Raw genomic sequence first — 25,313 nt, 5'->3', positions numbered from 1 at the left:
TCTGACAAGAGCTATTGTCTAAAGGAGTTAAAACGGAACTTTACATGAATAATGCTACAAGCATTATAAGCAGCATCAGCAAAGACCAGAATGAACGTCTTGAAGATCTCGACAATGACGATCATATATGTTTCCATACTTGCTCAGATATGAGAACCAAAACATTGAAGATAACAAGACCTTCTTAGGCCTAAATACTAGCAAGTCTTAAAGTTCAGAATTAAACAATGTACATCTAGAAGAGGACCAATCCGCCTCACGAGAAGACAATACAAAGCACATAAAGGAGACAAAATAAACATTTGAAACACTGCCAAAAGTAGGGGAAAATATACTTGTAAACCAAGTTCTTGCTGCTGCGAATACTCCGTTCGAATATGATCTCAAACAGAGAACAGGAAAAGTGATGGTCATTTTAACATTGCTTAGAGAAAGGTCGTAAGAATCATGCGTTCTTCGGTACTACCAGGAACATGGGGTATTTTGACCTATATCCATGACAGACGATTTTCTTTGCCAATAAAGGTCAAGTCATCTTTGATAGGCTTTAGTGCGGGCTGTGGTTTTTATCTTGGTTGTGGATATCGCTTATGTAGGGTCAACTTTCGAGATAATGAACTCAAAAGCCTTTACGACCAAAGGTTAACCTCCCCTCTCTTTTCTCAACCTCTTTTTATCCCTTCTTCCCCCTTTTTCATCCTTTCCCCTACTTGTAAGGTTAACGTGGTTGAGTTAGCAGTGCCGAGAACCTAATGTCTAATTAGAGGTAAAAGAGAGTCGCTAACAGCTCCCCTCCGGTGCTAGCACACGGACCAGTTGTAACTATTTTTGTCTAGTTCTTGTACGCCTTCACTACATGCATGGTCCATACCCTTACGTGCCTACTCGTTGAACCAAAAATTAACACAAATAATAACAGCAAAAATACCAAGAACAACACCTTGAAGGAAACCGATGATCTCAGATCATCTTCAGAAGATGACCTATTAGCCTCTAGTCAAGAGACTTTGGTTGTAATGTCAGGCAGCGTGAGTGACCGACACAGTACCCTACTGCCCTCTAAAAACCCGACTAATGAACCTCTTCAACCGGATGCCAAGGTTGGTGACCAGTTGAAGAAAAAAAAAAAACAAGGAGGAAGAGTCAGAAAGACATCCACAAATCCAGATACGCCAAGGCGATATTCATTCTTAGCAAGATTGATAAGAATACTGCCAGTGGTGCCCCCCATGAACGTGATGAGGAGCTCTTACTCGTCAAGTTTACTTGAACAAGTCTTGAATTTGTAGAAGAGAGAATAGATTGGAAAGATTTTCCTCTTTTTCCTCCTCTCTCTTCTATACACTCAAGACTTGCTCAAGTAAACCAGCACTTAGGGATGCAATAAATTGTTCGGCTTCCAGTGGGAAAATTACAATATTTTGGCTACTATAACCTTTCAATTACAATCTGACTGGATAAATCTTCAATAATTCTGTCAGACATGCTTTCGAGAATTTTGGTATTTAAAATCAGCAAAATCGGTCCACAAATGGATGAGATATGAGGAAAAAACCAAGACAACCTCGATTTTTGATCTATTTTAACCCGAATTTTTTTTTTTACAAAAAAAAAATTGAAAAAACAAAAAAAAAATAATTTAAAAAAAAAATTAAAATAACAATCGACCATAGTAAGTTGGACCTACAATGGGTCAAAATCGGAAAAAAAATTTAACCCGAATTTTTTTTTTTACAAAAATTTTTTATAATAACAATCGAAAAAAAATTTTCCAAAAATTAAATTTTGTTTACCTAAAAATATTTAAAATTTTGAAGTATAATTTGGTGAAGGGTATATAAGATTCGGCACAGCCGAATATAGCACTCTTACTTGTTTTATTTGTATCTGTCAAATGTACAGAACTGTATTTTTTAGTCCATTATTAAGAAATTCAAGGTTGCATAATTTAGTACTGAGTAGATTTGAAGAGATTTCCGCAAAAACTAGTCACGAAGTAGATTTCATTTTGTAAGGGAAATCTCTTCAAAATAAGTAGATTTGGCTCGAAATCTCATATGTACTAGATTTCGCTTCGGTGTAAATGTACTATAAGAGGTAATTATAAAGCATTCAATGTGTATGCAAAGAAATTGTAAAGATTAGCAGACTGGTGGTCAATGACAAATCAATTAATTCCTGATTTTTTTTCAGTACATTCCCATAATTACCTGAAATGAAAGAAAAATAAAAAAAATATTAATAAATTAGTATAAATAAAACATCATTAATTAAAGGAAATATAGATTAACTTATTTTTAAGAAACTTTCAAAAAATTCCACTTTCGTTTGTCTTTCAAAAAATTCCGTTCAAAAAATTCCACTTTCGTTTGTCTTTACTAAACTGTTTGTTAAAGAAAATTTGAATTTTCGTATTTAAATAGTAAAATTATGGTTAATGTTTAATAATTTGTTAAAAAATTTAAAATTTTTCTATTAATTTCTAAGATTTTTACAAAAATGTAAATTTTTAAACACCCTGGCGTATGATTAATATTAATTATGACTTTTTTCCTTTTTTAGCAATAACTGCTAAGTTTTCAAGCAATCTATGTATTTTAAAAGCTATTAAAATAAAAACTATTAAGGCTTTCTAATAAATAATAAATTTTATAGATGCAGTCATTTTTAAGAAACTTTCAAATAATCTGTGAAATATAAATTTCAACACACATTTCTTTCTGCTTACTAAATTGTTAGTTTAAACAAATTTTGAATTTTTCTTATTTAAAATGGTAAAATTATGGTTAATGTTTAATAATTTGTTAAAAAAAATTTAAATATTTCTATTAATTTCTAAGATTTTGACAAAAATGTAAATTTGTGAACACCCTGGCGTATGATTAATATTAATTATGACTTTTTTGCTATTTAAAGCAATAACTGCCAAAGTTTTCAAGCAATCTGAGTATTTTAAAAGCTATTAAAGTTAAAACTATTAAGGCTTTCTAATAAACAATATATTTTATAGATATAGGTTTGTCTAAAAGTAAAAGTTATAGGGAAAGTTCAAAAAAAAAATGTTAAAGTTTTAAAAATTTTATTACCAACAGATTTTGTTCACTTTACTTTACTTTGTTAAAGAAAGTTTGAATTTTTCTTATTTAAAATTGTAAAATTAAGGTTAATGTTTAATAATTTGTTAAAAAATGTAAAATGTTTCTATTAATTTCTAAGATTTTTACAAAAATGTAAATGTGTGAACACCCTGGCGTATGATTAATATTAATTATGACTTTTTTGCTATTTAAAGCAATAACTGCTAAAGTTTTCAAGCAATCTGAGTATTTTAAAAGCTATTAAAGTTAAAACTATTAAGGCTTTCTAATAAACAATACAATTTATAGATCTAGGCTTGTCCAAAAGTAAAAGTTATAGGGAAAGTTAAAAAAAAAATTTTAAAGTTTTAAAAATTTTATTTACAAATGATTTTCTTAATTAACATTGAATTTAAGGAGAAAAATTATTTAACTCTGAATTATCTCACTACTTTTAGGCATTAGCCTAAAATATTTTGTAATTTTCCCAACCTTACAACTTTAAAATTATCTTAAAAGCAAAGTAATCAAAATTCAGCATAGAAACCCAGAAAATCTTATTTCTAAACATTTATTTTCACACCATTTTCTATAATTTCCCCAAGACATAGTTGTCATTGTCATCTACACACTCAAAATAAATTTCAATTTAACTTTCCATCAACAAATTCACATCCACACAAAGTTAATGACTTTTTAAATTGAGCTTAAATTTCTGTATTGTTGTCATTACATAATTCAATTTCATTCTAATGCCAAACAAATTCAACTAAATTTCTAGATTTATTTTTAAAGCAGCAGCAGCAGCAGCAGCAACAGCAACAACACCAAAATATAAATTACAAGCAAAAAGGAACGTAAAAACATTAATTCTGTTTCTGTGTTACATACACAGCACGAAAAATCGATTTTTTATCAAGAGATTTAAGTTTTTTTTTCTTGTAACGTTATTTTTTTATGTAAAACACTCAAACATACAAAAAAAAAACTCAAAACTCATATAAAAAAAAGTTACTTAGTCATAGTTTGCCAGAGTTAAAGCTGCAGGATATTAAAATTTAAAATGTTGTGATGTCTGTGTATCTATGTAGAGAGAAAATGATTGTTTTTGTATATAACAGGAATGCGTACATATACAATGTATATACATTTACATACATATAAACTTTAGCAATTTATAACATAGTCTTATATACAAACATAAATCTGTATATATGTATGTCTGTATGTCTGCTGCTATGTAAAAAGATACCGTTATAAGGTTTTTGCTATATACATTCTCTATGTACCAAAATGTACATAAATATTTCAATATAAAACACGAGTGTGCACAAAAAATAATAGGAAATTATTGTTGGTGTTGGCATTTTATTACACAGAATCAACTGGAATATGGCTGAGTATACGAGGTTTAGGTCAACATTTTTTTGAAATTTTTTTTCAATATTTTCATGAAACTTAACAAAATATTCTATAAAAATCGTGTTCAAACAGAGTGAATTAAACATTTTCTATAAAAACAAGTAAAACAGAAATATTTTCAGGTAAACAAAATTTAAATTTTTTTTTTCAAAATTTAAAAAAAAATTTAATTTTCAAAATTATTTTTTTTTTTTTAAAAATTTATTAGTAAAAAACAAGTAAGAAAGCTTTATTTGGCTGTGCCAAATCTTATATACCCTTCACCAAATTATACTTCAAAATAAAAAATTTAAATATTTTTAAATGAACAAAAATTTTTTTATTTTTTTGAAAAAAAAAAATTTCAAATTGTTTTTTTTAAATTTTCAAATTTTTTTCAATTTTCAAATTGTTTTTAAATTTTAAATTTTTTTTTTAAATTTAAAATTTTTTAATTTTTAAAAATTTTTTTTGTTTTTTAAATTTTTTTTTGTTGAAAAAAAATTCGGGTTAAAAAATATTTTTTCCGATTTTGACCCATTGTAGGTCCAACTTACTATGGTCTTATATACGTCGTTGCAAAGGTCTTTGAAATATCTATCATTAGTTATCCATATTGTCTATATTAATGTTTTAGTAATCCAGATATAGGTCAAAAATAGGTCAAAAATCGAGGTTGTCCTGGTTTTTTCCTCATATATCAGCCATTTGTGGACCGATTTTGCTGATTTTAAATAGGAAACTTCTCGAAAGCATGTCTGACATAATTATTGAAGATTTGGATCCCGAAGATATCAGGGGTCTTCAGAAAATTGATTTCAACAGACAGACAGACGGTCAGACGGACATGGCTTAATCTACTCCGCTATATATAAGGATCCAGAATATATATACTTTATAGGGTCGGAAATGAAAAATGTAGAAATTACAAACGGAATGACAAACTTATATATACCCTTCTCACGAAGGTGAAGGGTATAACAAGGAAAAGAGCTATATTCACCAAATTATGCTTAAAAATCATTTTTTTAAAAAAATTTTATTTCAACAAAATTATTTTTTTTTTTTTCAAAATTGTTTTAATTTTTTTAAAAAAAAGATTTTTAATTTTTTTTTAAAAAGATTTTTTAAAAAGTTTTTTCCAATTTTTTTTATAATTTTTTAAAAAAAATTTAAAAAATTAATTTTAATTTAATTTTTTAAAAAAAATTTAAAAATTTTTTCTAATATTTTTTTTAAATTTTTAAAAAAAAAATTTTTTGGAACAAAAAATGTATGAACAAATATTTTTTTTGATGAAAAAAAAATTCGGTTTAAAAAATATGTTTCCCGATTTTGACCCATTGTAGGTTCAACTTACTATGGTCTTATATACATCGTTGCAATGGACTTTGAAATATCTACCATTAGTTATCCATATTCTCTATATTAATGACTTTGTAATCCAGATATAGATCAAAAATATTCCAAAAATCTATGTTGTTCCGGTTTTTTCCTTATATCTCAGCCATTTGTTGGCCGATTTTCTCGATTTTAAATAGCAACCGAGCCGGAAGAATTCCAGAGATATTGATGTATGAATATATACATATAAGTTATTTGGCGGCTTCGTCTAACTGTTGAAATCAATTTTCTAAAGACCCCAGATATCTTCGAGATCCAAATCTCCAATAAATAAAGACATGCTTTCGAGAAGTTTGCTATTTAAAATCAGCAAAATCGGTCCACAAATGGCTGAGATATGAGGAAAAAACCAGGAGAACCTCGATTTTTGACCTATATCTGGATTACTAACTCAATAATATAGACAATATGGATATCTAATGATAGATATTTCAAAGACCTTTGCAACGTATATAAGACCATAGTAAGTTGGACCTACAATGGGTCTAAATCGGAAAAAATATTTATTAACAAGAATTTTTTTTCACCAAAAAAAAAAATTTTTAAATTTTAAAAAAATTTAAATTTAAAAAAATTTAAAAAAAATAAAAATTCAAAAAATCGAAATTTTTTTCCAAAAAAATAAATTTTGTTTACCTAAAAATATTTAAAATTTTGTATTTTGAAGTATAATTTGGTGAAGGGTATATAAGATTCGGCACAGCCTAATTTTTAATTTTTTCACAAATTTGTTTTTAATTTGGCTAGGTTTTTCTTAACAATCGTTCACAAAGAGACTGAACAAAATCTTTCAATGAAAATCGCGTTCACACAGAGAATAAAGAAAAGTTTCTGTGAAAATCATGTTCACAACAAAATTGTCTAAGCAAATTGTGTTCACACATAAACTAAACAAAACTATCTATGTGTTGCCTGTGTTCACAAAGAGATTAAACTGCTGTATATACTAGACAAATATTTATCATAACAATTAATGACATTTGTTGTCAAGACAAAGTCCCAATTACTAGTTGTCTAATACTAGTAAATTGGGACTATACCTGATAATTTTTTATCTTGTCAAAACATTTTAACTTTTATCATGACACAAATTTATCAGGTATAGAAGTAGGGTTAAGAAAAGCCACTAGGAAAATCATGTTCATAGAGACTGAACACAAAATTTTCTACAAAAATCTTGTTCCCACAGAATGAACATCAAATTTTCTATTAAAAAAAATTTAAAATAGAACAAATTCGATAAATTAATTTAAAAAACATTTCTATAACTTTGATATTCTACAGAAAATTTTCATTATATCTGTAAATTTATCAGGTATAGGCATAGGGTTAAGAAAAGCCACTAGGAAAATTGTATTAAGACAGAATGAACACACAATTTTTAACTTTGATATTCTACAGATAATTCCAATTATATTTGAAAATTTAAAAAAATTTGTTAAATTTTTTGAAACAAATTTCTATGAAATCTTTGTTTTATGTTAAAATTATCATTCCCTAATACTGAAAAAATCCCTACATAAACCAAAAATAAAAGTGTAGAGGCCAACAGCAGCGGCTTGTAACACACATCCAATTCTTTTCAAACTTTAACCCCCTATAAAACCCCACAACTCTGAACTCCTCTCTTTAACTGACAGTCTGTCATTATTTTGTGTTTGTTATTTTTTTTTGTTTCATCTAAACACAAAACTAGTGCTCCATTATGTGTCTGTATGTTTAGGAGACAACTCTTGTCGTCTCGTGTTTCCTTTTTTTACAAAACATAAAGTAAAAGCAATAATAATAAAAACTAAAACCCGACCACACCAACTACCAACGACTGGCCGGACTGGCTGACTCTACTCTACTCTAGTCAGGCTGCCAACCACCATCTGTGCGCGCTGTATGTCATACGAGTTGTGTACAACGAGTGGCATATATAGCAACATATTTCATCTATTTTTGCCTCTGAAACAGCCCCCCCAACGCCCCCATCCTTATGTTTAGTTAACTTTAAACAAGCCTTCCTTACTACTCAACTTCTTTTTCGAGTAGACAGGCCATTTGCACATTCTGGTGGTAAATAAACGAGATAGAGTCGAGATACGTTCATGTAAAATGCATTTTGTAAAGTATTTGTAGAGGAAAAAATTATTTTAAAGGGGTTTTAAATTTAAGTTTAACTAAAATGTTGAAAATCTTTCAAATATATATTCAAATTGTTCTTTTCTTGTTCAGTTACTAAACATAATTCTTACACAGAGAAAGCAGATTCGTCTTAGCAACCGAATTTATTGACAATCGAATGATTCTATCTTATTGACCGAATTTTACAGTTGTGGCTACAATATTTTGGAAGTGGTAACTAAAGTTTGGTTGCCTTGTCTAAAATTCTTCTTTATCAACTGACTTTCTGTTGTTAGAACTGAAAAATTCTATGTGTGCAACCGAATCATTCGATTGATAAAAAATTCGGTTGTTATCACGAATCTTTTTTCTCTGTGTATAGAATAATTATTCTGCAGCTGATCACACTTTTCATAGACAAATTATTAACTGTGTGAACACTATTATCTTAGAAAAGATTGTTCACTTTGTGCGTGAACACGATTTTCATAAGAAATTTGTTCAGTTTCTGAATATTTTCATAAAAAAATTTATGGTCTCCGTGTGAACACGATGATTTTCATAGAAAATTTCTTCAGTTTTATGCGAACATGATTTTTATGTAAGTTCTTGACACATTTTTCAGTATCTGTGTAAATAAAATTTTCATAGAAAATCTTTTTTAGTCTCTACACGCAGAGAAAAAATATAGTTGGGCATGGTTACTGTAACCATTTCAATATTGTTACAAGTTTTTTAACTATATTATAGTCACAGTAACCATTTACATGATTGTGGTAACCATAATATGGTTAACTTACGATTCACATGATTATCTCAATCATATATATGGTTACAGTAAACATATATATGTTTATGACAACCATTTATATGATGAAGGACTTATCATATTATGGTGCTCTCGGCTTAAGGCTTATCATAATCTGAGAACAACATATTATGATAAAATTATTCATCATAAATATGGTTGCCAGAAACATATATATGTTTACTGTAACCATATATATGGTTGAGACAATCATGTGAATCATAAGTTAACCATATTATGGTTACCACAATCATGTAAATGGTTACTGTGACTATAATATAGTTAAAAAACTTGTAACACTATATAAATGGTTACAGTAACCATGTCAAATTATATTTTTTCTCTGCGTGTAAACAGGATTTCGCAGAAAATGTGGCCTTTCTTAACCCTATGTCTGCTTTTACACAGGGCAAGTTTTCTTGCCGCAAGTCTGATTTTATAGGAGAGAGAAACAAGAAGAAAGAAGCTTGTACTGGCAAGTCTCTTCAATTCTCTTTTGTATTCTCATTTTCAATATGGCGTCTATTAGGTTTTCACATCGAAAATTGAACACAGAGACTTGCTGTATATAAACAGACGAGCAAGTTTAAAAGGGAATCGAAAAGACTTGCTTCAAGTAAACTTGATGTTTGTAAAAGCAGACTACTATGACTAAATTTTTGTCATGATAAACGTCAAAATGGTTGTCAAGATAAAAATCAGGTATAGTTAGTATTATTGCTTTGTTATGACACAATTGTAAGTGATTTCGCTCAGACAACTTTGTCTTGATAACAAACGTCATTAATTGTTATGATAGATATTAGTCTAGTATAGACAGAGGGTTAATATCTGTGTGAACACAGTCAACACATAGATAGTTTTGTTCAGTTTTTGTGTGAACACAATTTGCATAGACAATTTAGTTGTTTCTGTGTGAACATGATTTTCACCGAAATTTTTCTATATTCTCTGTGTAAACGCGATTTTCATAAAAAAAAATTTGTTCAGTCTCTGTGTGAAATCGATTTATATAGAAAATCCGTGCCAAAAAAACTGCTCATCTTTTGAGGCCAAGAACGAATCAAGACAATTTCGGATACTCGGTTCTAAAGTGAAGCGTAAAAAAGAGAGTGTTCTGCATCAATCGAAACAAATATGTAGTAGTCGGACGGGACAAAGTCTAAATTATAAGACGGGTCAAAAACTTCAAAACCACTTTTTTCAAATTTGTTTTTAACAGGTATTACAACATGTGACCTAGCGTTGCCGCCTATTCTGGTAATTTTTCGGCCAATGCTGGCTTCAAACGAATCAGTTGCTTTCGGTACAAGTTCCCTGTGATGGTCTGACCAAATTTCAGCATCTCATAATAGATAGGACCCTTTTGCTACCACCAAATACGTAGAATTACCTTAGCGTCATAGAAATTTTGCTTTGGTGTCAATTCTGCTGGTAGGCCGGGCTTCACATGCGATCTCTTACCCTTCGGGTTATTGTAAAAGATAAATTTGTCATCGCAAGTAATGATTCGGTGATAAAAGAAACGAATTTCAAGCAGCATTTAAGACATGCAAAATCGTCTTTCAAGTCTCTAGGTAGAGATCTGCGTCCAACGGCTGTAAATCGGCTTAGCCGAGCCGCCGATAAATTTTAAAAGCCGCCGCCGCCGAGTCTTTTTCGACTTAAGTAGATTTGAAAACAGCCGCCCTTTTTGATAAAAGTTCCTTAGTTAGACCCCTTTAACACTAGACAATTTAGTTGCGCAAGTCTCTTGTGTTTGTAGATGTCAAAATCGTCTTTCAAGGTCTCTAGGTAGAGACGTGCGAACAAAGGCTGTAAATCGGCTTATCCAAGGACCCCTTTCACACTAGGCAATTTAGTTGCGCAAGTCTCTTGCGTTTGTAGATGCCAGAGGTAATGTCGGGTTAAGCAGAAGAAAAATTTATATGCTGTTTTCTTGTTGGGCAAGAGACTTGCGCAACTAAATTGCCTAGTGTGAAAGGGGTCAAACCGCCGATAAATTTTAAAAGCCGCCGCCGCCGATTCTTTTTCGACTCAAGTAGATTTGAAAATAGCCGCCCTTTTTAATAAAAGTTCCTTAGTTAGACCCCTTTAACACTAGGCAATTTAGTTGCGCAAATCTCTTGTGTTTGTCGATGTCAGAGGTAATGTCGGGTTAAGGAGAAGAAAATTTTTCGGAATTTCACTTTTTTAATTTTTAATAATTTTATATTTTTTTTCTTAAGTAGAAATTTATAACCGGTTATGGCCAATAAGGCTGGATTGTTGAAAATAAATAAATATTATAAAAAAATAAAAGTAGGAGTTAGTCGGCTGACAGCCGGCTTTGAGTCGCCGACGATCTCTTTTGGAGTCAGCCGCCGCCGCTGTGAAATTTAGTCGGCGTAAATCTGTGTCTAGGCGATAAATTTCGCTGCTTTTGGGTGAATTCTGCTGTTTGCAAACGTTTTGAAATTGCTGATTGAGTAGATCCCATTGTTTATAACAATCTTCATGCAGTAATGCCTCTTTCACATTATTTTCGTACCAAATTTTCGTTTAGACTCTAAGGGAACACCATTTTCATAGAAAATTCTGTTCAGTCTCTGTGTGAACTTGATTTTTATAGAAAATTTTATGTTTATAGAAAACTTGTTTTTCAGTGTCTACAGACAGTTTTCATGGGAAAAGCTCGTTTTCAGTGTCTGTTCAGTGTGCGGTGGACATAGTTTTCATAGTAAACTTGTTTATTTTTCATGGAAAACTTGTTCAGTATCTGATTAAGTTTTTCGTAGAAAAATCCAATCAAAATATAAACAATTTTCTTAACGAGAAATTGCTTACAATCGTAGGAAATGCTAATTACTCATTTATTAAGTAACCATAACCTCAAAAATATCTTAACCAACAAAAAAGTAGATTTAATTTTTTTTTTCTGCAAATCGATAAATTTTAGCTTAAATGCTATTCGCCTACAATCAAAATAAAGGTTTTCCTTTAAAATTTGTTGTATTTTGGAGCTCGATATTTAAAAAAAAAATCTAAATTTAAAGAAATTCCAATTTAAATTTTCTCAAAATTATTCGGTGGTTTTTTCATTCATTGTTGTCTCTGTTTGTTTGGATTGTCAACACTGCGTTTGCGTTAATCATACTTTGCATGTTGCTCTAAGTCGGTCTCTGTTAACGTCAGGTCATTGGGTGGCAATGTGGGAGTTGTAAATACAACTCTACAGTGTAACTGTAAAGTTTTTTTTTAGTTTATCAACAAACAAACAGAAAAACGAGAAGCATACATTGTTTGCAGCAACAACACTAGCAGAGATTCAGGCTGCTGCCGATGCTGCTTCGCCGATTACTATTACATGTGTATGTATGTAAGTATGTACATGAGGTTCATAGTGTGTTGTTTTTTGTGTTGTAGCTCTATTATACTCTATTCTATTAAATGGGGTCGTTGGGGTACGGGTTAACACGAGTGTATTCTCTCACACATTCCTATTTTTACATACAAACATACATATTCAGTTATTTATTTATGTTGTATAAAATGAAATGAAAAAAAAATAATAAAAAAAAAGAGCTTGACTACTGAAAAATGCCTTGTCAGTTTGCCTGCATATTTTGTTGTTGCTATACTACAGTATATTTTAATACCCATTTAGTTGATAAATTGAAGACTAAATTGCAAAAAAAAATAATCAAACTCACACTCACCAACACGCATAAGATTCTCTTATTCTGCTGAAAAATCAAGTTTGTACGTGCTTTTTATTTAAAATTTGGAATTTACTTTGCTGTTGCCTGTGTCCTGTGTTCTCATTTATTAGGTTTTTTTTTTTGTTTTTGTTTGCAAAAATGAATTCTTCTGAAATCCTTTTTTGCTAATTTTACTCTTTGCCACGGCTTCTTCCCTAAATGTAAGTAATTCTTGGAATTAGTTTATTTGCCACAGACAGCATTTTTGCAATTTTAATGGATTTTGTTACATTTAAATAAAGCTTAAAGGACTAGGTAGGTATTCATGAAAATATTTACAGCAAAATATTGTGGCTTGATAATACAGTCTCCACGATGAATTGTTGGAAAAAGGACAATATTTCCGTTTCCTTGGAACAATTTATAAAAACTTAAAAGCATATTAAAATAATAAATTTAATTGCTATTATTTCACTTAAAATTACTATTTCACAATAACTTTAGTCGAAAAAGTACCCTTAAAAGTACTTTTTGCCCCTTTTCTTACTCCTTTTTCAAACTACTGTTATTTGAACTGTTTTTGTTTGTCTTTATGTTGTTTTTTGTTGCGTTTTAAAGGGAAACACTTTTTATTTTATTATTCTGGGCATTTTTTACAAAGTTTTTTTTTCCCTAAATTTTGGGTGTGTTAAGAAGTGTGGCAGAAGTAAAATCAAGAAAAATTTTGATAATAATAAGACTGGGTAAATGTAGGAGTGTTTTTCAATATCAATAAAAAAAAAATCTATAAGATTTGATTCAATACTGAAAATTAAATAGAAACTAAATAATTTTCTAAAGAAAACTTTATCAGAAATAACAAAAATTTTAAATTTTACATAAAAAATTTTTTGTTTATTCTGCGTGAACACAATTATAAAAAATTTTGGTTCACTCTGTATGAACACGAATTTCATAGAAAATTTTTTGTTTACTCTGTGTGAACACCATTTTTATAAAAAAAAAAAATTCTTTTCAATCCCTGTGTAAACACGATTTTCATAGAACATTTTTTGTTCAGTCTGTGTGACCATGATTTTCACAGAAAATTTTGTGTTTACTCTGTGTGAACACTATTTTCGTAAGAAATTTTCTGTTCAGTCTGTGTGAACATGATTTTTATAGAAATTTTTCTGTCCACTATTTGAGAACAAGATTATCATAGAAATTTTTGTACTCACTCTGTGTAAACATGATTTTTATAGAAATTTTTCATACAGTCTCTGTGTAAAAACGATTTTCTTAGCAATTTTTTGTGTTTGAACACAATTATAATAGAAAATTGTGGTTCACCCTGTGTGAACACGAATTTCATATAAAATTTTTTGTTTACTCTGTGTGAACACCATTTTTATAAAAAGAAAATCTTTTCAGTCTCTGTGTAAACACGATTTTCATAGAAAATTTTTTGTTCAGTCTGTGTGAACATGATTTCCACAGAAAATTTTGTGTTTACTCTGTGTGAGCACTATTTTCGTAAGAAATTTTCTGTTCAGTCTGTGTGAACACGATTTTTATAGAAATTTTTCTGTCCACTCTTTGAGAACACGATTATCATAGAAATTTTTGTACTCACTCTGTGTAAACATGATTTTTATAGAAACTTTTCTATACAGTCTCTGTGTAAAAACGATTTTCTTAGAAATTTTTTGTTGTTGCTCTGTGTTAATATGATTTTCATAGAAAATTTTCTGTTCTCTCTGTAAGAACAAAATTTCATAGAAAATTCATTAAAAAAATTAGTTTTCACTCCGTTTGAACACTATTTTTTTTAGAAAATTGTTTGCGTTTGCTATGTGAACACGATTTTCATAAACAAATTTTGTATTCACTCAGGATTTTCATAGAAAAGTTAGTGTTCACTCCGAGTGAACACGATTTTCATAAAAAAAAATTTGTTTAGTCTGTGTGAACATGATTTTCGTAGACAATTCTGTGTGAACATGGTTTTCGTAAGAAATTTTTTTATTCAGTCTCTGTGTGAACACGATTTTCATAAGAAATTTTGTGTTTAATCTGAGTAAACAAGATTTTAATAGAAAATTTTGTGTCCAGTCTCTGTGTAAACACGATTTTTATAGAAAATTTTGTGTTTACCCTGTGTGAACACGATTTTCATAGAAAATTCTGTGTTTACTCTGTGTGAACACGATTTTCGTAAGAAATTTTGTGTTCTTTCTCTGTGTGAACACGATTTTCCTAGAAAATTCTGTGATTACTCTGTGTGAACACGATTTTCTTAGACAAAATTTATGATTACTCTGTGTGAATATGATTTTCATTGAAAATTTGGTATTTAGTCACATTTTGTTTTCTGTCTCTGTGTGGACACGATTTTCCTACAAAATTTTCTGTTCACTCTTGGAGACCACGATTTTCATAGAAAATTGTTTGTACACTCGATTTTCATAAAAAATATTGTGTTCATTCTGTGATAGAAAATGGTGTGAACAGCATAAACACCAATTTAGTTTTCAGTCCCTTTGAAAACACGATATTCTTTAAAAAAATTTGTGTTCTCTTTGTGATTTTTCAACTTCTAAAAATTCCCGCTCGTTTTTATTGTAAAACTGCTGCTTTTCATTTACCCTGCAGTTTAAATTGACATGACTCATTAATAAATTCAATTTACTTTTGCAAATATTTCAATAATACTGCAATTTCTACTGCTAATAACCCAAACAAACAATCAGTTGTAACGTGATATTTTGCCAAAAATTTCAAATATTCTTTATCATTTTTAAACACAATTTTTAAATTAACACGTAAACCTTAAACGTTTCGAATATAATTTTAAAAATAAATGTTTTTTTTTCGTTCAAATTTATACAAAAGAAACATACCAAATTGAAATATAAACAACTCATAATTTGAATTTTTTTTTCAGTTCAAATAAGAAAGAAAAATTCAATTTACAAAGAAAATTTATTTTTAAATAAGATTTTATTGCATGGGTTAGACGTTAATTTAAAAATATACATTTGTTTCGTCGTTTCTTTTATATTTTTTTCTTCTGATTTTTGACAGTTGAATGAACTTCATTATTATTAAAATATACACACATGCAAGCACATGATGATGATGATAATAATAACAAAAACAAACATACATTATGAACATGCTTGCTTATACGGTTAAACTCCCTGAAATTGTATAAATTTAGTTACTCATTCTCCTGATTATAGTAAACTATACACTCTTGCATAGACACAACAAATCAACTGATTAGTTTTTTAAAGACAAAATGGAGACGAACGCAAAGACCAACAAAAGTCATGGTTTCTTTTTAAAGAACAACAACAATGCTATCAAGAACAACAACAACTATTAAAAAAGACCCATAATAAAAACAAAAATATGTACTTAAAAAATAACCGTTTAAATGTAGAGTACTAACTAAAAAACAACAACAACATTGAGACTCAAGTAATTGAGTGAATGAATTAAAGAGATTCATTTTTGCTGGTTACTTTTACAAACAGCAATCAAAACATAAAAAGATAATGAACTAAATTGAATTGCAGTACAGTGTTTAAATATAATTTCATTTAAAAGTAAAGTAAAATAAAACTTAAAAGAATTTATAGTTAATGATAAGCTTGAAACAATTGTAAATATTTGTAAAGTTATTACGTCTAAAATTTTAATTAGTTTCTTTGTTTAATACACAATGCTTTCCTTTTTCCTCACTATTTTCATGCGATAAAAACTAAGCGTGTTCAATGATGTGAATATGAGTGTTAGAATAATATTTTATTCATCTCATTATCTCGAAACACATTTTTATTTTATATTTATTCAAATTATCAGCTTTAAAATAGTGTTTTTATTATATAGTTTGCTAGGGATTATAATTTAATTACAACGTGTTTAAAATTTTAAATAGAAATAAATTAAAAATTGTAATGTTTGCTTTCAAACTAAAAAACAAATAAATGTGCTTAGTTTCTAAGCTGGTTTTATAGAGATAATTTTTAATACGAATATTATGATTTGATTGCCTAACAGGCTAATTATCTTACGAATAGCAAGTTCCCTAAAAAGCTATTGCTTGCTGGCCTTCTTTTTTGTTAGGCTAGCTTGCCTAACAAAAAAATTTTCTATACAAAAAGCAAAACAATTGATAAATATCACAATTGTCCAGCTTCTATATGAAAAAATTTCGAGGGGTGCAGTAGTTCCAGCTTCATATCTGATATTAATCTAATTGCTGCTCTTTACCGATGATCTGGCTATATATTATAACTCTTCCATTAAATATCTTCGAATCGAAAAAGGATATGTTAAGTAATCAGGCAGCCGTTCAAAACCTTCGTCTCGTACAGCTCACTTTGGTCCATGATCGTTCCCTTTGTGGTGGAAAAAAGGATATGTTGCTTTTAATCGGGATATTAACATCATTTTTTATTGTTGACATCCAGCAGCATTTTCTTTTAGAAAAAAACTTTTTTTTTGACTGCTAAGGAAGATTTTTTTATAAAAAAAATAGCTTGGCTTGACTGGCAATCAAGTATTTTTTTTATAGAAAATATCTTGGCTTGCCGGGCAAACAGGGTTTCTTATAGAAAAGTTAAACTCAGCCGGGTCTATTAGTCATAGTTATTGAAAATTTAACTTCTAGAAATTTTTGCACTGTGCGAAGAAGCGGTGCTCATCATATTCTACACATAAAGGCTTGGGTACAAGGACCTTTAAACCAAACAAAATCGATAATACCTTCAACACAACTTGTTTTATTCAATTTTATTTAATGGGCGGTTATATTTTCTCTTTTATATGAATAATTGTGTAGAATATCGTTCAAAGAGTTTTGTAAACAAACCAAATTATTTAATTTCATGATTTCGGTCAAAATATTTTCCAAATTAATTGATTTTCCCTTAAAAGTGTGAAATTAAGACAGACATGATTAATTTCCGAGTATTAATTTGAACATCTCTATCTTTGTGCTAAAACTACTTATTTTTGCTACCATGCCCAAGACAATAACAAAGAGAAGAGCATCTCTGTCTTAATACAAAAACTCCATATTTTTACAGCCGTGAACAGCACAATAACAACAAATAAATGAACATTGAATGTCAGGCTTTTAGCTAAATTAGACTAAAATTAGCTAATAAATTAAAAATTATAAGAAATATATAAGAAAAACATTTAATTAAAGTTATTTATTAAAAAAAAATAGCATCTGTGAACAAAATTAACTCAAGCGCCAAACCCAAAAATGAAGTTACTTGCCATTCTATTAACTTTTCCATACAAAAAGCAAGCTCGCTCGAAACAACCAACTTTTCTATACAAAGATCTTTTTGTCAACTGTTCTATAAGAAAACTTAATTGCCAGTCAGGTCAAACTACTTTTCTATAAAAAGAAAACTTGCTTGCCAGCCATTACAAGCTACTTTTCTATAGGAAAACTTACTTCTCAGCCATGACAAACAACTTTTCTATAAGAAATCTTAATTGCGCGCACGTTTAAGCTGATTTTCTATAACAAAACATGATGGTCAGCCAAACTATGAAAGTTTTTATTAGAAAAAGTTGTGTGTCAGCCAGACAAGCTGAAGAAAACTGAATTGCCAGCCGGATCAAGTCATTATATTATGAAAAATATTGCTTAACTGCCATAAGCTAAATTTTTTTAAAGAAAATTTACTTTCCATCCATAACAAGCCACTTTTCTCTGAGAAAACTTCATTGCCAAATAAATTCTGGAACTTTTTATTATAAAAAGCTGAGCACCAGCCATGATAAGCTCCTTTTCTATAGAAAAACTTGCTTGCCAGCCATCCACTTTTCTTAAAGACATGGCAAGCAACTTTTCTATAAGAAATCTTAAATGCCAGCGAAACTATGAAACCTTGTATGAGAAAAAATAGAGCGCCAGCTACTTTTCCATGAAAGTATTAGCTGTGAACGAAATTAACTCAAGTACATATAAAAAACAGAGATAAAGGTAGCCTTCTAGCAAGTTTTCTATACGAAACCTAAGCACTAATCAATTTGTCTATAAGAAAATCATGCTTGCTTGGGTAACAAAGAATTTTACTATAATCTGGCTTGCCTAACAAGCTATTTTTCCATAAAAAAAACCTGTTCTATACGAAAAGCAAGCATTTCTCTATAAGAAAATCATGCATGCTTGCCTAACAAGCAACTTTTTTATACAAAATCCTTATTTGCTTGCTACCACTCTAATAAATTTCCTTTTTCACCTATTTTTTTAAATTAAATCTTCTATGCTGCCTTTATTACTACCTTAAACATCTTTAATTCAAACATATTCCTTATCTTTAACAAAAAAACATACAATTTAACAAAATTTTCTTAAAGAAAAATACGATAAAAAGAAGAAAACACATTCATTATAATGCAGCATTTGTAATAACCTACACGTGAATCCATAAGATACATAATTTACAAAATATTTGCAAAGAAAACAAAAAATACCAATAAAAAAAAAATCAACTGCATAAATTTACGTGGAGCAGAAAATGAAAATAAAACGTTAGAAAGAAAATCCAATTTTCTATTAAATTTGCAACATAAAATATGAATAAATGAAGGCATGTAGCAACAAAAAAAAAAAAAAAGAAACATATTGTATATAAAAATGAAAAGTAACGCACGAATGCGCAAGTGCTGCCAGTTGCTGCTACAATTTTAGATGTTACTGTCTTTTAAGGCTGCCAAAGATAAAGTTACTGTATACAAAAAAACATCAACAGCAGCAACAGCAAGAAATAACAATAGACTTAAAAGAAGAAAAAAAAAAACGAAAATGAAAAAAAAAATGGTTTCTTATTGTATGAGCTACAGGGATAGATAGATACTGCTGCAAATGTCTGTAATATTAGAGATACAAACTAGAGGAAAAAAAACACAGCTCGTTTGTTGTAGCATTTGCACAATGACAAACAACAATATTACCATGGCCCAAAACAGCTACAGCAAATCTGCCGCAGAGCCGCAATTTGAAATCAGCAACAGAAATTGCACATGAAAACAAAAAGTTTTGAACGGAGTATCTTCAACCCAAAGATAAAACGTACTACGTACAACCTCAGCAAAACAGAATTACACAAAATGCCCCGCTACTAAAAAGAAGAAAAATTAAACACACATTTTTTTCAGGCCACATTTTGTGGCAAACAAATGGGCAAAAGAAGTTGTTGAGAAAGATAATGGCAGCTGATGAAAATTTCATCACGAAACTTTATTTCAATTTTCCGGCAACTTATTTCTAAGAAAATGTTGCTTGCTACTTTTCTATTCTATAATAAATGTTTTTATTCTATAAGAAAAATTAATTGGCAGCCAAGAGAAGGAACTTTTCTATAAGAAAAATTAATTTTCAGCCGCATCAAGCCACTTTTCTATAGTAAAACATTCTTGTCAGCCATTACAAGCTCCATTTCTATAGTAAAACTGGCTTGCTAGCCATGACAAGCTGTTTTACTATAAGAAACCTTAAATGCCAGCCCGGTTAAGTCAATTTTCTATAAGAAAAGTTAGCTTGGCAGCCAAACTATGAAGATTTTTTATTAGAAAAAGTATAGTGCCAGGCAGATAAGCTACTTTTCTATAGACAACTTAATTGCCAGCCGGATCAAGACACATTTCTCTAATAAAACTTGCTTAACAGCCATAATAAGCTAAATTTTTTAAAGATAATTTACTTTCCAGCCACCTTTCTATCAGAAAACTTCCTTGCCAGCTAAACTATGAACGTTTTTATTAGAAAAAGTTAAACGCCAGCCATGTCCAAGCTCCATTTCTATAGAAAAACTTGCTTGCCAGCCATCCACTTTTCTTTAAGGCATGGCAAGCAACTTTTCTATACGAAACCTTAATTGCCAGACCGTTAAGCCAATTTTGTATAAGAAAACTTGCTTGACAGCTATGAAAAGCCACTTGTCTCTAAGAAAAATTTCTTGTCAGCCAAACTATAAAACTTTTTATGGGAAAAAGTTGAGCGCCAGCCAAGATAAGCTTCTTTTCAATACGAAAACATAATTGTTAGCCGGATCAATAAACTTTTCTGTAAGAAAGATTGTTTGACAGCCATGACAAGCTATTTTTCTATAAGAAAACTTAATTGTCAGCCGGATCAATGTCCTTTTTTATGATAAAACTTGCTTGACAGCCATGACAAGCTACTTTTCTATAAGAAAACATAATCGTCAGCCGGATCAATGTCCTGTTTTATGATAAAACTTGCTTGACAGCCATGAAAAGCAACTTTTCTATAAGAAAAATCGTTTAACAGCCATTACAAGCAACTATTCTATAAGAAAACTTGCTTTACAGCCATGTCAAGCTAATTTTCTATAACAAAACTTGCTTGACAGCCTTAACAAGCAAGTTTTCTACAAGAAATCTTGCTTGACAGCCATGTGACAAGCAACTTTTGGCAACGCAGCAATATTCCATTAAAATGTTTTGCTCTTTTTTCATTGTACTAAAAGCCTTTTAATTTTTCTTTGTCATCTAAATACAAATTTAAACAATATTTCATAGTTTTAGCTGGCTGTTGAAGTTTCTTTTTATTTGTGTAAAACAAATATAAAATATACACAAATCTTTATTATAGTTGAGAGAAGTTTTTACACAAATGATGCAAAAAGCAAACAAAACAAATAACGTAAAAAGTAAATGTTAAGAACATGAATTAAAAAAAAAAAACAAAACAGCAAAACAAAACAAAATTTTTGCAGCCAAAATTCGCAGTCAAATCCAACACAAAGTAGCAGCATACAAACAACAACCTCAATAAAAGCATAATCTAAGCCAAAATACGATAAAAAAAAATAACTAAACAAACAAACAACAACAGTTTATTGCCATTTCCTTTGCGGCATTAGTCGCAGTAACTGCAAACAACATTTTAGACACTGGCAATCACTAGAGTCAGCGGCCAGGAGAAGTAGAAACCAACCAAAAAAAAAACTAAAAATAATTTTTGCCTTTTACATGACTCTAAACAACTGAATATTTCGTTTATCGGCCTCTTTGTCTTTGTGGTGTGTGGTGTCTGTCTATTCGCCTTGGCTGTGTGGTTTGCCAGTTGTGGGTTTCATTATGTGTCTGTCTGTTTGTCTGTCCCTGTATGTCTGTTATTCTGTCTGTCCTTTTTTTTCTGTGTATTTCGCTCTATATCTATCTATAGTTTTTGTGTATTATGAGTCTCCTCTGTCTTTGTGTGTATCGTGTAAATGTTGAAAACTTTTCATTATTATTGGAATTTGCCTTGTTGTTTTGACTTCATTTTTTTTTTTTTGTTATAATCTTATGGTGTGCAACATTATGTGCATGCAACATTACTAAGCACGCTAATATGTTGTATGCATGTCCACATGACCGCAAAGAGTTGAAAATCTATACATTCTGTTTAAAAATTTGAATTGAATTTAAATAATTTTTTTATTTTGGAAAAGTTGTTTGTGAGGCGGATACATTTTTTCTTAAAAAAGTTGCTTGCTGGGATGACAAGGATCATTTTCTTGTTGAAAAGTGGCTAGCTGGACTGGCAACCAACTTTTTCTTATAGGAAAATGTTTAATAGAAACATTTTCTTATAGAAAAGATATTTATTTGCCTGGTTTTCTTGTAGATTTCAATAGAATTAAGTAGATTTTCCTTTACGAACGATTTTTGTTAGGCCGGCAACTTCATTTCTTTAATTTTTCTTCTTTTTGGAGATGCCAATCAATATTCTTTTATAGAAAAATTGATTCCTTGCTTGACAAACAAAAGAAAATCCAGAAAAGTTAAATTTCTTATAGAAAAATTGCTTGCTGGACTTGCAATTTCTCATTGGAAAGTTGCTTGCTAAAATAAGAAGGAAGATTTCTTATTAATTTATTAGTTTCAAAGTATAAAAGTATTTATATTTACATTTAATAAAATTATAAGAAATGAGACTTTGTAAGCTACATTTCCTTAAAAAATAGCTTTGATTGAAAGTCAAGCTAAATTTTCTTATTGAAAAATCGTTTTCATTTAAGTTAATCAGCTTTTTCTTTAACAAATATAGCTTTCCTGTGCTGCTAAGAATTGTTTCTTATAAGAAAGTAGCTTGGCTTGACTGATAATCCAATTTTTTTACAGATTGTTGCTTGACTTGTCTGGGAAACAAGTTTTATTATAGAAAACTAGAGTCAAAGATATTGAAAATTTGTTTGATTGGTTCATTTTAGTTATTTATTGGCATAAAATAAAGCCATTATCAATTACGGCGGCTTAGGCCTAAATTAGTCTCGTTCAGGAACAGCCAAATCGAAGTATACCTTCATATTGGAAGCCGGAATTCTAGAAGTCAACTACTGAGTTTTATGGTCTCAACCAAAATGAAACTTGAATTTTGTTTGGTACTCCACCAGTGTTCCAAATTGAGCCTCCACGACAAATTATAACCAAAACGAAAAAAAATTTTAACCCCTCGGATCCTTGACACTGTGAGAAGACAGTGACATTCGAACGATATCATATTCCACACATTATACGGGACAACATGGGCATTTTAATCAAAAATATTAATATCAAGCCATTACTGGAACATTGTTTTATATGGTTTGTATAAAATTCCATTCCGAATGAGCCAAATTAAGTAATTTCATGGTTTCGGCTAAAATATACTCCAAATTAATTTCTTTTTCCATACTAATAGCGAATTAAGACAGACATGTTGATTAATTTTGCAGTATTAACTTGAACAACTCTGTCTTAGTGCAAAAACTCCGTTTATTTACAACTATGCACAGAACAATAACAAATAGAAGGATGTGCAAAACAAAATAAAAACATTGAACTTTAAGATAAAATATGCAAATAAATGAATGAAAAAATACATAATTAAAACATATTATTGAGTTATTTATAAAAAAAAAAATTTTAACCAATATCAGTAATATAAACTGATTCAGTATAACAGAAATTAAGTATTTTTGCTCTTTCTTTTGCTCTATATTCTTTCAAGTGCATCAAAATTGTGATTTAGACAAATTTAATTATTTTATATAGAAAATTTGTTTTTCAAAGAACAAAATCAAGTTTAAATTAGCAAAACTGTATTTGAAAAACCAAAACAAAATTTAAAAGCAAAAAATGGATTTTGATATCTACAAAAATATGAATTAAAAAAAAACACCTCAAAGAATTAGACAAAGTACACCTCAATCATATTTTAGTAATTTCAGTTATTAATAGACTTTCTGGTTTAAAATTTTGCCTAAAATTTTGTTAAATATCTTACCTTTTAATAATTTTTGCGGTTGTTGTTCTTAAGAAAAGAAAAAATCCAATATTCCACTTAAATTGCTGGTGATCTTTAGAAAAAAACCCAAATTTTGTTGTTACTTTAGCTGTTTTAATAAACGACACTTCACACTTGACAATTAAATTTTGTTGTATTTTTATTACTTTATTTCTTACTAATTTGCTTACACTGTAAATTTTTTATTTTATTTTTTTGCTATAATTTAACACTTATTTTATTTGCTGTGTATGCACAATTTTATATTTTATAATTTCTATTAAAATTTAATTTAATTTTTGGTTGTAATTTATTTGTTGCTTAGGTTAGCAATAAAATTTTTATTACATGAACTTTTTCTTCGTGTTTTTTTTTTTTTTTTGTTATTTGCTTTCTTCTATTTATAACGTATGGTTGTTGTAGTTATGTTGTTGTTAATTAAATGGCTGGCTATTATTGTTGTTTTTGTTTGCTTTTTGCCTTCTCTTTCAAAAATGTACACTTTAAAGAATTGGTTCTTCTTTAATTTTCATTTGTAATTTTAACAAAACGTTTGTTAAATTTCTTTATTTTAGCAAACAAAGTGAAAAATGTATTAACTTTGTAATTTCTATACTTATTTTTTTCTATACGATAGACATTCATTCACTTTACAAATCATCACTTTTTACACACCTCTTTTTTCGTTATTTTTTATTTAATCTTTGTGTTTGTTGTTGTATGTTTAATGACATTTTGTATTTTTGCTTGTTGTTGTAGATTAAACATAAAAATCACGTACACAATTTTTCATATATTTTTTTTCTTTATTCTAGGTTTTAAATCTTTTTATATATATATATTTTATATAATTTACAACTAAATTCACTTTATATTATCCATTAACTATTTATTATAGGTTTATATTAAATTTAATTAATTTTTATACCACTTTATTTCATTTCTAAACTTCTTCACTTTAATTGAAATATTTTTTTCAAGTTTTATGCTTTTTATTGTTGTTGTTTCTGTTTTTTTTTTATTATTCATTTAATCTTGTTTCACTTGTTCTCTCACTCGTTTTTTTTTAATTTTTTATTTGCTTCTTTGTCTCTCTTATTTCTTTTTGTGTAACATCTTATTTTTTTACTTCTACTGCTTTTGTTATTTCTCTTTTGAACTTATTTCTAATTATTTTTTATTTGTTTCTGCTCTTTGTTCAATCTTCCGTTATTACCACATACACTGTACTTTTCTTTTATTAATAAATTTTCTTATATTTTTGTGTGTGTAATTCTTTTTGATTTTCATAAAAAAAAATAAACGAAAAATCGGTTTTGTGTTCCCTTTTTTCTGGTTGTTTGTTCGCTGCGAGATGTGATTTTCTGAAACACACACTTTTATTGATTTTCTGTTGTTTGTGTTGAGTTTTGTTTAATTAAATCTTGATTAAACACATTGATTTTAATTAAACCACACAGCGCCATTATAGCCACCTACTTCTTCCGTCTAACTCGTTCGCCGTTAAAAAAGGAACTGAAATATTAAGAAATATTCGCTGA

The 25,313-nt window shown here is 29.2% G+C and overlaps 1 protein-coding gene across 2 annotated transcripts in view; it reads right to left on the bottom strand.

Annotated features, from left to right (window-relative positions):
* gpp (grappa) overlaps window positions 1–25,313 on the bottom strand; it is a 133,031-nt gene extending 107,718 nt beyond the window's left edge. For both annotated transcript variants that reach the window (XM_065502385.1, XM_065502458.1), the window contains exon 1: window positions 23,773–25,313. The gene's annotated coding sequence lies outside the window, so the exon portion shown is untranslated. The remainder of the gene's footprint in view (window positions 1–23,772) is intronic.

Source organism: Calliphora vicina, chromosome 1 (assembly GCF_958450345.1).
Source record: "Calliphora vicina chromosome 1, idCalVici1.1, whole genome shotgun sequence".
Lineage (NCBI taxonomy): Eukaryota > Metazoa > Arthropoda > Insecta > Diptera > Calliphoridae > Calliphora > Calliphora vicina.
This window is presented reverse-complemented; position numbering and strand designations above follow the sequence as displayed.